Below are 13,987 nucleotides of genomic sequence, written 5' to 3' on the forward strand. Positions count from 1 at the left end.
GGTTTCCCAAACTTTGGACTACAATTCCCATCATCCCTGACCCCTGGTGCTGCTAGCAAGTGATGATGGGAGTTGTAGTCCAAAAAGCAGTTCTAAAGTATTTCAGAAGGTGTTGTTGTAGAAGAGGTATCTTCTCTTTTCTCTCACCCAGGATTGATTTAACAATCAATTCTTCCTGGGAAATTCTGGGAATTTAGGGGCTTGCTAATAACTTTCAGCACTTTTAATGAACTACAGTCCCCAAGGATTCTCTGGAGGGGAGCCTCAGCTGTTTAACATGATGTGATTGTGGTTTAAATGTTTATTTATTACATTTATATACTCTCCTTTCCCCTCCTCAATTTATCCTCACAACAGCCCTGTGAGGGAGGTTGGGCTGAGAGACAGTGGCTGCCCCTCACGGTCACCCAGTGAGCTTCATGGCTGAGTGGGGATTCGAACCCTGATCTCTCCAGCTCTCTTACCATTGCACCACATTTTCATATTCGACAGCAGCCAAACTGAAATGAAAGAAACCCTCAGGTCCAAGATGCATACTTACTTGGGAAGTGAATCCAATTGTGCACTGTAAGATTTACTCCCCAGCAGCTGAGTGCAGGATTGCAGCCTAAGCCTGGGACCCTATAATAATAATTTATTACTTGCACCCTGCCCATCTGACTAGGTTGCCTCAGACACCCTGAGCAGCTTATACCTGCGAAAAAGTCCTACTGAACTACAGATGGAGGAGAAATTTGACTCAGTTCACATTTAAAGGCGAACCTGCCTAATTTGGCACTTTCTGAAACAACATGCAAACTGAAACACAGCCATCCTTTGAGATTTGCACTTCTCTGAATTTTCACAATTATCCAGCCGAGTACAGTGGTACCTCGGATTAAGAACTTAATTCGTTCTGGAGGTCCATTCTTAACCTGAAAGTGTTCTTAACCTGTGATACCACTTTAGCTAATGGGGCCTCCTGCTGCCGCCATGCCACTGCTGCGCAATTTCTGTTCTCATTCTGAAGCAAAGTTCTTAACCTGAAGTACTATTTCTGGGTTAGCGGAGTCTGTAACCTGAAGCGTCTGTAACCTGAAGTGGTTACAGGGATCATTGTAATGTATACCAAAAATGCACATAGCAGGGTAAAAATGTGCAGAAAAAATGCATATATTAGTGAAAGTGACATACCAAAATTGCTTTGCAAAAAGGTGTACATTAGGAGAAATTTGTACTAAGATGCTCGTGAATTTTCACAAAGACCTCAACCTGATGTAGAGATGCAGAGGACTGAATTTAAGACTGGAAAAGTGAGAAACCAAGAGAAACCCAATGTTGTCAGATTTGCCACACCCAGCCCTGAACCCCGTGGGACTTCCTATTGAATAAACCTGTGCTGCCTTGAACTTGTTGATCATTTAAATGAAGGGCTGTGGCTCGGTGGCCGAGAACGTGCTCTGCATGTTTTACAACTCCTCCATTAGCTAATTGAGATAAACGTTCCAAATCGTGGTCTGCCAGAGTGCTTATACACGGTGCCATTTGAGTAAGGATTTCCAAGCGGTCTGTCTGCTGAGTGAAAGCGAGCATTTTGCACGACAGCAGCCACTCTGCAAGCAAATTAAAATAAGCATCCCGAAACGTGACCAAGCTGGAATGCAAGGCCTCATCTTCTTTGCAAGCTACTGTGTGCGAAACTGGAGTTCCTAGATATCGAAGGTCTGGAGAGCAGATCTGAGCAAGACTGTAGCTCATTCATCCGGCGAGCAGAGACGGTGTAGATTAGAATCAGTGATTTGGGGTTATTTTAAGCACTATGCAAATCCTATCAACAGTTGGTGTAGAATAATTAAACAAATGTACTGCGCATCTAAAAATATTGTTACAGCCCTTGATGTTCTTTTATGCAAAATGGCTCGGGGACGGATGGAGATTGGCTCTTGCTGAAATTCCCAATGTGCCTTTAGGCAGTTCTCTGTGCAGTGGAACAACAACAAGTTGCATACTAAGTCAGGCCAAGTTAAACCATGGGGCCTGTCTAGCTCTGTGGTGTCCGCAATGAGTGGCAGCAGATCTCCAGGGTTTCAGGTAGGGAGTCTCGACCACCCACAGTCCTTCGCAGGATAAAACAGGTCCCCCACCGGCAATTTTGGTACAGGCTAAGCAGATGTAAGGAACTCAAAAGGAAGCATACAGGAGACCATGAGTTCCTAAAGCACCTAATGTCAGGTTCAGGTGTCAGGAGTGGGCCAGCAATAAATTACACAGAGTAAGTGAAGAGAATAGTAATAATAATAATAATAATAATAATAATAATAATAATAATAATAATTTTATCATTTATACCCTGACCATCTGGCTGGGTTGCCCCAGCCACTCTTCCAACACATTCAGAAACATAGAGTTAACTCTTTATTAGAAGAAACAAGAGCTACTCAATAGTGCCCAGCCTAATGAGCACAGCAACTCTTCCCGGTAGATCTTGCCCCTATGAGGCAGTTGTGGGCACTGACAGTCCCCAGCTTCCCACAACTGCCTATGTCTCCTCCTCTCCTGGGTCCTTCCTAAGCAATCTGAGACTCTGCTGGCACACCTGTCTCCGCTCCTCCCTCTTCATACCTCTTTGGGTTCTGGGAAACCAGGGGAGAGGGGAGCTAGTCATAGCAGGATGGGGAGATCTCCTGGCTTCTTCACCAGCCTGATTCATCTCAGCCTCTTGACCTCTCTCCTCTTCTGCTACTGCTTCTGGACTTCTCTTTGCCACAGACTGTCCCTGATCATTAACCCTGTTGCCACTACAGCTTCTGACACCTCCTCCTTCCAGCAGGCTCCCTCTTCTCCCTCTGACCACACATCATTGTCCCACCACCACTCCCCTGGCTCTGAGCCTTCTTCCTCTGAGCCTTCTTCCTCCCAGCCAGTCCATGACATGTAAGCACCCTGCAAATCTGACTGCAGCTCCTTCTATGATGCAAATCCAGGCCGCAGTTTTCCATGCACATTTTCTCCCGTGTTTGCACCTTGCAAACAAGTCGGTTTGAGTGTCAAAGCAGGACCAACGGACCCCAGCATCAAATCCCTACTCAGCCTGGAAGATCACGGGGTGAATTGTGCTATCTCCGTCACCTACTCTTGCTACCCTTCCAAGATGAGGTGTGGTCTCTTGGAATCAGGAGAAGAAACCTTAAACCAGGGGAAGGGGAGCACATTCCCTTCTGTGAAAGATTTCAAATGCTGTATGCCAGTGATGCACTCAGGCCATTCTGGTTGACCAGGGTGCTGGACCAGAAGGCTGTTGGCCAGATCCTGCAAGCCTCTCATCTTTTCTTATCATGGACAGGGTTGGAGGTAAAACTGGGCAGGGTAATGGATGTAAATGTTGTTAGGATATTTCCGTTCCACCTTAAAAGGGAGCAGGCTTTGTGAGTCACAGAGTCTGCGCATTTCCTGTTCACAGGAAGTTTATGTTTTCTATTGCTTTCGTTTCTCTCTCTGTGTGTCTGGAGACACTGAAGCAGGCAGTCATGTTTTTCTTTGTTCTGATCAACGCTGAATAAAACTTGTAAATAATGCTCTCCTGAGTGCGACTTTGGCTGTGCATTATCTGCTGACAGAGGTAAAAACACTTCGTTGCAAAACAATAGCCAGCGAGGGCTGCAGAGAGAGGAGGTGGTATGGGGTGAATCCTGAGGGCCAGATCGAGCAGCCCAGAGGCCTGCATTTGGCCCTCTGACCCAAAGCTCCCTGCTACTGCTTTCAACAAATCTCTCTCGCTGCCAGGGGTGGAGAGTCCTCCTCCCTCTTCGGTAATTTTGCAGATAAGAATTAACGAGCAGTTGATAGATTTATAGTCCTTTTATTACAGCCTCATGTTGCAAGCACAAATATACAGCCCTCCACAGGGAGGCCAGTTGGCTACTCTAAATCCTCCTTCTGACTTCTGCAGCAGTTAAGGCGCCAACAGGAAGTTCCTCCCCCCCTTCTGCCTCCTTTGCTCTCTTATAGCTAGGACCTCCTAGTCCGTGGTGAGGGGGGGCCCCCCACACTCCCAAGTGACGTCTTGACTAGCTGCCCCCTCCCTTCTTGCTCCCTTGTCATTATCGCGTAATTCTTTCCTAAGCTGTTCAGTTTCTGTCTCTTTCTCTCTGCTTCTGAACACTCTGTGGATAAGAGGGGTGGGGAAACTCTTCCACCTCCAGCTCTCCATCGGAGAGAAGCTGGTCTGCCATAGAATGCATTCCCCAGTCCTCATCTTCAGACCCTGACACACACTCCCTCTATCTATTCAAAGGTTAGCCAATTACTCTGTCAGGAGTACATGCAGGAGCTAGGCCCTGTGACCAGTACGGCTTCGCAGGACTTGGGCTTTCCTAAGTTTGTTCTGGAGAGGCAAGGTGCAGCCGCACAGGTGAGGCCGCTTGTTAACTCACTGCACCTGGTGGCAAGAGCCGGGAAGGGATATAAGGTCAGCATTTCCCTTCGGCTCTTTGCCACAGCAACACGCTTCCTGCCTTGGGCTTCTTAACTCCCTGCTTCTCGACCTTCGGACCCTTGACTTCATGACTCCCTGCTTCATGACCCTCAGACCTCTGGCTTCTGGACTCTCATTCCTGCTCCCACCCTGCCATCTTGCCCCCGGTCCCGACATCCTCAGCCGGGACTTTGATCGCCCGTAGACTGGACTGTGACACATCCTGACAAAAAGAAGAAAGATACTCAAGCAGTCTTTGAGAACCATGACCATCTGGCCGGTGCTTTCTGTGTTCCCTCTTCCTTTGCAAGGGGTTGGACTAGGTGAGCCTTAGAGGACCCTTCCAACTGTACAATTCTGTGATGCTGTTAGCACAGGACTTGGGGGCAGAGGTCCAGGGCCCTCCTTCAGCAGAATGACTCCAGCCTTGAAAGGCTGGCGTACCACATTTTGAAGCTGGCAAAGTGATGTGCATTACCATCCAGAGTAGGGCTGGGGGACCTGGTCTCCCTCCAGACACTGGACTACAACTCCCATCATCCCCAACTCGTGTGACTGATGGGAATTGCAGTCAAGCAACACCTGGAGGTACAGGTTCCCCAGCCCTGAGCTACAGCCCCTCCCCACCGCAGGACCCTTTGAAATAGCTTTATTGTTATTATTATTTATTGAACTTCCCAGACATGCTAGACATTTGTTACACAAAAAGGTCTCCAAGCGATGTGTAACATATTTAAGGGCATGAGCAAAGGTAAACAAACAAAACAAAAAACATGCATTATAATAAGCACACATTTATACAAAAACACATGGGATTCATTTTTTTAAAAAATACACAGTGCAACATTTAATAACAACAGTGGAAACCTCTGGCAGCTCAACTGACATGGAATATTATTATTTATTGAATTTGTGATCTGCAGGACCAACAGTGGAGGCTGGTCTACGAGGTCTACTGGATAAAAGACCTCTCAGGGTGGATATCGTACATTTTTTAATCCTCTTCTGGAAACAAGGCTGTGGCTATGGAAGAAACAAGACTCTTTGGGAGTGTTAATGCTGCGAACCCCTCCATCGTAGGCTCAGGTTGTATATATGTGGGTGGCACTGTGGTCTAAACCACTGAGCCTCTTGGGCTTGCTGATCAGAAGGTCGGTGGTTCGAATCCCCGGAACGGGCTGAGCTCCCATTGCTCTGTCTCAGCTCCTGCCAACCTAGCAGTTGGAAAGCATGCCAGTGCAAATAGATAAATAGGTACCACTGTGGTGGGAAGGTAAACAGTGTTTCAGTGCGCTCTGGTTTCCATCATGGTGTCCTGTTGCAGCAGAAGCGGTTTTGTCTTGCTGGCCACATGACCTGGAAAGTTGTCTGTGGACAAACACCAGCACCCTCGGCCTAAAAGTGAGATGAGCGCTGCAACCCCATAGTCGTTTTTGACTGGACTTAACCATCCAGGGGTCCTTCACCTTTACCTTTATATGTGCTAACTAACCATATATCATAAAGACACCACAGTCACTGCTGTGCCACACTCCAAAAGGAGACCCGAACCCTGGGTAAACGCCTGGAACACCTGGGCTCTTGCACCACTCGGAGATTGGAGTGGCATGCAACAATACTTACAGAGGCTTGGGGGGGAGCATTTCTATCACTCTCTGGTGAATCACCTAATGTAGGAGTAGCTGTGGCAAAGAGGTCCCTTCTGTATGTCTCAGGGTAAAGGGTTTAGGTAAAGGGACCCCTGACCATTAGGTCCAGTCGCAGACGACTCAAGGGTTGTGGCGCTCATCTTGCTTTATTGGCCGAGGGAGCCGGCGTACAGCTTCCGGGTCATGTGGCCAGCATGACTGAGCCGCTTCTGGCAAACCAGAGCAGCACACGGAAATGCTGTTTGCCTTCCCGCCGGAGTGGTACTTATTTATCTACTTGCACTTTGTGCTTTTGAACAGCTAGGAGCAGGGACCGAGCAACGGGAGCTCACCCTGTCACGGGGATTCGAACCGCCAACCTTCTGATCGGCAAGCCCTAGGCTCTGTGGTTTAACCCACAGCACCACCCGTGTCCCAGGGTAGAAAAACTTATTTACGCAGCTTATAGCTAAACTATGGAAATCGTTTCCACAGGAGGCAGTGATGGCCATCAAAGCGGATGACTTTAAAAGAGTATTAGACAAATTCATGGAAGAGAGGGCTAGCGATGGCTACTAGCCACGATGGCTATGGATCTGCCTCCACGATCAGAGGCAGCAATGCTTCTGAATACCAATTGCTGGAAGCCACAGGAGGGGAGAGGGCTCTTGTGCTCAAATCCCGCTTGCGGGTTTCCCACAGGCATCTGCTTGCACACTGGGACAAAACGATGCTGGACTAGATGGGCCACTGTCCTGACCCAGCAGGATATTCTTATGCTCTTATACACCCTAAGGGAACAACCTCCTCTGGGATCTGAGTGAATCGGGGGATTGGGGTTGGGGTGGGTGGGTTAGAAAGGAGGAAAATTAAGAGCCCGTGGTGAATATGAAAAAAACCAGCACCTGGGTTTTGTCCTTCCCTCCCACTCCCTGCCAAGACTGCCTCCCTCTCCCCTCGACTGTCAGAGGAAGTTCTATTCAAACGGAATCTCGACAGCGTTCCCCTTCACTTATTAATACCGCCGAGTACATTTCAGCGCTGGGAGTGTAAATATTCAAACAGTTGTATCTCTTTCCCTCCTTAGCGTCTGAAGAGAACAGCTTCCTTGTGTGTGAATGAACTGAAACAGAATAAATCATTCCTGGCAGCTGCATTGTATGTGTGAGGGAGGAGGCAGGGAGCACTGGAGGGGAAGTGAGGATCTCCCAAGGATATTCCCACAATGCTCTGCTGGCAGGGCCCCTTTGCTTTCTCCCTAGACTTTGAAACAAGGGGTAGGAGGCCTCCGAAAGCAGGAGGGGGTTGGGGACAAAAACACCTTGAAGTGGGGTGGGGTGGAAAATGGAGGCCACTGTGGCTCTTCGTAAACAAGAAAAGAGGAGGTTCCACATCAGAAAAGCACCGCGGGGTTACGACCAAAAGCCCACCTAGGAATAGGCAGGAATCTAGTTTGTTCCTCATTTTTAGGTGAATTGATGCAATTTGTGCTTCCCCGGGTAATCTGTGGGTCAAAACGCAGTTATCCCTCAGTTTTTGCTGTTATCTAATTTTTGCAATACAGTTCTCAGCCAAAAAAGACATTAGAAAGTGCGTTTTGGGACAGGATGCGTGCAGAAACGTGCACTTAGCTATTGTTGTTGTTTAGTCGTTTAGTCGTGTCCGACGCTTCGTGACCCAATGGACCAGAGCACGCCAGGCACTTCTGTCTTCCACTGCCTCCCGCAGCTTGGTCAGACTCATGTTTGTAGCTTCGAAGACACTATCCAACCATCTCGTCCTCTGTCGTCCCCTTCTCCTTGTGCCCTCCATCTTTCCCAACATCAGGGTCTTTTCCAGGGAGTCTTCTCTTCTCATGAGGTGGCCAAAGTATTGGAGCCTCAGCTTCACGATCTGTCCTTCCAGTGAGCACTCAGGGCTGATTTCCTTCAGAATGGATAGGTTTGATCTTGCAGTCCATGGGACTCTCAAGAGTATCCTCCAGCACCATAATTCAAAAGCATCAATTCTTCAGCGATCAGCCTTCTTTATGGTCCAGCTCTCACTTCCATACATCACTACTAGGAAAACCATAGCTTGAACTATACGAACCTTTGTTGGCAAGGTGATGTCTTTACTTTTTAAGATGCTGTCTAGGTTTGTCATTGCTTTCCTCCCAAGAAGCAGGCGTCTCTTAATTTCGTGGCTGCTGTCACCATCTGCAGTGATCATGGAGCCCAAGAAAGTAAAATCTCTCACTGCCTCCATTTCTTCTCCTTCTATTTGCCAGGAGGTGATGGGACCAGTGGCCATGATCTTCATTTTTTTGATGTTGACCTTCAGACCATATTTTGCGCTCTCCTCTTTCACCCTCAATAAAAGGTTCTTTAATTCCTCCTCACTTTCTGCCATCAAGGTTGTGTCATCTGCATATCTGAGGTTGTTGATATTTCTTCAAGCAATCTTAATTCCAGCTAGGGATTCATCCAGCCCAGCCTTTCACATGATGAATTCTGCATATAAGTTAAATAAGCAGGGAGACAATATACAGCCTTGCCGTACTCCTTTCCCAATGTTGAACCAATCAGTTGTTCCATATCCAGTTCTAACTGTAGCTTCTTGTCCCACATAGAGATTTCTCAGGAGACAGATGAGGTGATCAGGCACTCCCATTTCTTTAAGAACTTGCCATAGTTTGCTGTGGTCGACACAGTCGAAGGCTTTTGCATAGTTGATGAAGCAGAAGTAGATGTCTTTCTGGAACTCTCTAGCTTTCTCCATAATCCAGCGCATGTTTGCAATTTGGTCTCTGGTTCCTCTGCCTCTTCTAAATCCAGCTTGCACTTCTGGGAGTTCTCGGTCCACATACTGCTTGAGCCTTCCTTGTAGAATTTTAAGCATAACCTTGCTAGCATGTGAAATGAGTGCAATTGTGCGGTAGTTGGAGCATTCTTTAGCACTGCCCTTCTTTGGGATTGGGATGTAGACTGATCTTCTCCAATCCTCTGGCCACTGCTTAGTTTTCCAAACTTGCTGGCATATTGAGTGTAGCACCTTAACAGCATCATCTTTTAAAATTTTAAATAGTTCAGCTGGAATACCATCACTTCCACTGCCCTTGTTATTTGCAGTGCTTTCTAAGGCCCATTTGACTTCACTCTCCAGGATGTCTGGCTCAAGGTCAGCAACCCCACTACCTGGGGTGTACCATATCTTTCTGGTATAATTCCTCTGTGTATTCTTGCCACCTCTTCTTGATGTCTTCTGCTTCTGTTAGGTCCTTACCACTTTTGTCCTTTATTATGGTAATCTTTGAACGAAATGTTCCTTTCGCACTTAGCTATAGGGCGCACTAAGAATGTGAGATTTTGGGTGGTTTCAAAAAATAATTCGCAGAATAGTGTGCATTGTGGGATAAAACACCCTGTGAAAATGGACATATTAGGGAAGAGCGTGTACCAGAAATGAGAGTTTTCGTGTGGCTTTAAAATAAGAAATTTTCAGAATGATATGGAAACCAGTCTTGGGGAAGTAGGCAGCTGCCTTATATGGAGTTAGCCCACCAGGTCCACCTTGCTCAGTATTGCCAACACAGACTGGCAGCAGCTCTCCAGGATCTCAAGTAAAGGTCTCTCCCAGCCCCCCTTGGAGATGCCAGGGCAGAGCACACAAAGCAGATGCTCTACCAGTGAGCTACAGCTCTTCTTCATAAGCACTTATGAATAAACAATAAACAGGGAACAGAAATAAGACCGATCCATCCATCTGTAGGGCCATCTAGTTGGTGTTGGCTTGAGATTTTGGCGAGCCCTTGGGCAAGACACCATTCACATCCTCCTCCCTTGGCAAGTCTATCTTCTCACTGCAGCAGGACAAGGAAACATAAGTCTGAGCTTAGAATAGAGTGATGGGCAGGTCTAGGATTACAGTTCCTTTGCTCGTTCTGCCCGAACACTGAGGTCCAGCACTGAGGGCCTTCTGGCGGTTCCCTCGCTGCGAGAAACCAAGTTACAGGGAACCAGGCCGAGGACCTTCTCGGCAGTGGCGCCCGCCCTGTGGAACGCCCTCCCACCAGATGTCAAAGAGAACAACAACTACCAGTCTTTTAGAAGACATCTGAAGGCAGCCCTGTTTAGGGAAGCTTTTAATGTTTAATAGGTTATTGTATTTTAGTGTTTTGTTGGAAGCTGCCCAGAGTGGGTGGGGTATAAATAATAAATTATTATTATTATTATTATTATTATTATTATTATTATATTACTCAGGACGTGGATGTGTAAGACTGGGAAGGACCGTGCTTGCTTGGTGGCATGCAAAAACACTCTGTGCATGCCCAGAGACCTTTGATCCTCCCAGGGCTGTGCTGCAATGCCAGCAAGCAGGCTGCCCTGTGACTCAGCAGAAAGTCTTTCTGCGCCAGCTCAGCCGTCGGGCACCCTGCCCATCTTGGCGGTGCATCTGCCTGACAATGGCATCTGCAGATGTCGGGCGCGTTGCAGATGGGAGTCTCGACGTTCCTTGGAGGACGCGGGCTCCTCCGTTAATAACGGCGAGGCAAAGCTCTTCTGAAGAGGGTCGTAAATCTTTGATAAGGGCTGCTTAATGCGCCGAGTTAAGAAAGGAAGGGGGAAAAGACAAGTCTAGGAGCAGGCTGGGTGTGAATATGCCAGGCAGGGCCTGTCTGAGTGCTGGAGAGATCCTTGGGCCGCCCCTGTGGCCATTGTCCAAAATAAATCCTTCACAAATGCACCATTATTGTGTCAATGATATATGGCAGAATACACCCCTCTGTGAAAACAAAAAAACCCCCACCAGTCTGGAGCTTCTGCAACAGTGCTGTTCCCACTCTTGGGGCGGGGGGGGGGGGGGCAGGCAATCTGCCACATACCCTGTTTCCCCCAAAGGAGCACTCATTTGGTTTTGCTTTGGGTGGAGTTTGGAGGAGGTGTGGGTGAGCAAATTGGCCAACAACAACTTGTATCTCTTACTCCTTTGCAGTGCCCTCCCTATGCAGTACGGACTCTGTCAGTTACCTGTTGAAAGGGCCAAGTGGGATTTCTCAGGGAGCCCGTAATTGGCCCATGATTCCTCTTTTTTGACCTCCTTCACACTGTTGGGAGTGATTTTTTGAAGTATAGTAGTACCTTAGTTTTCAAACGCCTTGGTACTCAAACAACTTGGAACCGAAACACTGCAAACCTGGAAGTAAGTGTTCCAGTTTGCAAACTTTTTTTGGAAGCCAAAAGTGCTCCATTTTGAGTGCCACACTTCCGTTTTGAGTGTTATGCTGAGGTCTGTCTGAGGTTTGCTATTTTTTTGCGTTTTTATTTTTGAGGCTCTTTTTGTTTTGTTTTTGTGACTGTGTGGAACCCAGTTCAGCTACTGACTGATTGATTGTGCGACTGCAGTACATTGTTTATTGCTTTCATTTTACAGATCAATGGCCTTGTTAGAGAGTAAAATTCATGTTAAATTGCTATTTTCGGGGTTGTTTTTAAAAGTCTGGAACGGATTAATCCATGTTGCATTACTTTCTATGGGAAAGCACATCTTGGTTTGGAACACTTTTGTTTTGGAACAGACTTACGGAATGGATTAAGTTTGAAAACCAAGGTACCACTGTAGTGCAATTATTGTTTAATCTGACTGGCCCATGTTTATCTAGCGAGCTTCATGGCTGTACAGGGACTTGAACCCTGATCTCCCAGGTCCCAGTCCAACACTCTAACCGCTATGCCACGCTGGTCATGTACACTTTCCCCTAATACATACTGTTTGTGAACCCTGTTTGGCTGGAGAAGCGCATTCAGTTAAGGGCAAATTTCAAAAGAGGGCTGAGTTTTGGTTCTCGCGTTGTTTCAAAAAGTGAAAATACACACTCTCTCGTATATACATACACAGAGAGAGACACAAAATACAATGTAATATACTCCCACACATTCTTTTATACTCAAATCTAATGCTCACCTTTTTTGGCCAAATTACGTTGCGAAAACTAAGGTGCGCGTTAGATTTGATGGCACATTTACATTCACCAGCAAATGCTTTGCTTGTTTGTTTCAAGGTTCTGGAAATTGAGGTGCACATTAGATTCGATGGCGCATTAGACTCGAGTACATACAGTAAATTGATATGGTGTTATGATCGTAATACATATGTAGATATTAATAGCCTACTACATTCTGTATAAACTCATTCCGAACGTTGTCATATTTATCCAAACAATGTCTCCGTCTGTAGGCAGCTCATTCATAAGTTGCGAGTGTTGTCATGCTGTTGATCCATTGATTAAAGGGTATCATATCTTTATTCTTCAAATTCATCAGTATCAGTCTTGGCCACCATTTAGATGCATAGAATGCATTTTCGTTGCCCTGTTGCTAACTTCAATACAAGAGGTATACAGTTCAAAAGAATGTTATCTGCTGAAAGATTTAACTTTTCTGCAGTCATAGTTATACAGTCTTCTTTCCAAACTTAGTAAGTATAGAAGTATAGAACACTGTACAAACATATGTTTCAGAGAGACATTGTCCTTGCCACATCTCCCCCCCCCCCCATTTTTTAAATAAAACCGTAAAGGAGAGAGGTAAGGGATGCGGGTGGTGCTGTGGGTTAAACCACAGAGCCTAGGACTTGCTGATTAGAAGGTTGGCGGTTCGAATCCCCGCGACCGGGTGAGCTCCCGTTGCTTGGTCCCGGCTCCTGCCAACCTAGCAGTTCAAAAGCACGTCAAAGTGCAAGTAGATAAATAGGTACCGCTCCGGCGGGAAGGTAAACGGCATTTCTGTGCGCTGCTCTGGTTAGCCAGAAGCAGCTTAGTCATGCTGGCCACATGACCCGGTAGCTGTACGCCGGCTCCCTCGACCAATAAAGCGAGATGAGCACCGCAACCCCAGAGTCGTCCGCGACTGGACCTAACGGCCAGGGGTCCCTTTAGAGGTAAAAATTGGCATCCATTACTTTGTCCAGTTTTGCCTTTGGCCCTGTCCTCCAGTCTGGCATGTGGCCCCTGGAAGGCTACCCAGAAGGGACTGTGGCCCTCAGAGTTTTCCACCTTTGCTTTAGATTAACCTTTGGGCCGTATGTTTATGAGAATCCATCCCTCATCTCTGCCTCCCCATCTATCTGTTTCTCTCCTCCCAATTCTGCAGTCACGAGTAAAAAGAGAAACCACCTGATAGGCCATATTATGCTCATTTTTCTTCTTCTTAACACACATCCGTAGCATGATCTTGCTGTTTAGAAGCCAACCAAGGTACAGAGAATTTGTAAATCATTTTTTATTGGCACCGGGGGAAGACATGCACTTAGATATCACGACCATTAAAATGAAGATTATATAAAGCATAGATTTATTCCCGTTAGGCAAACCCATTCCATAGGCGAACCTCTCCCTTTTAAAACCTCAAAGCAAGGGAAATCCTGCAGAGCACAGCAGCAAATGCATCTTCTGTGGGGCTTTTGGGTCCGTCCATCCCTGCCCCCCCCCCCAGATTTAATTAGACTTTTAACCAATTGATTTAGTGACAAAGCAATTACATTGAAACAAATCTGCATGTCTCCAAAAACGTCAACTGAAGATGCCCTTTTGAGATATCGACAGAAGGGCGAGAACGTTTACTGTTTAATAACCAAAAAAACTACTGCTGCCTATTAGAAAAAATGACTGCCATCATATTTACTAATCACATCCTCAATTCTCCCAGTGCCGGTCTTTAAGTAGCCAAAACACCACCACCCATACATAAGGCAGATGCGTCAGGTTTGCAGAAATAGAAGCTGAGGTTTGCAGTAAGACAAAAAAGATCGAAGAGAGCATTCCCCTCCCTGACCAAAACACCCCCCAATTGAGGGCTGAGCATGCTCAGTGGGCACAGGATGTTTGCTGGCTTGTGGCAGTGAGGGTGGGCTGGGCAGATGGATG

General features: G+C 46.8%; 1 long non-coding RNA gene across 1 annotated transcript in view; it reads right to left on the reverse strand.

Moving 5' to 3' along the window:
- LOC308465681 overlaps positions 1-13,987 on the reverse strand; it is a 37,889-nt gene that overhangs the window by 9,517 nt on the left and 14,385 nt on the right. The window lies entirely within an intron of this gene.

The sequence above is a fragment of the Podarcis pityusensis genome, assembly GCF_964106645.2.
Source record: "Podarcis pityusensis genome assembly, chromosome: 16".
NCBI classification, from domain to species: Eukaryota; Metazoa; Chordata; class Lepidosauria; order Squamata; family Lacertidae; genus Podarcis; species Podarcis pityusensis.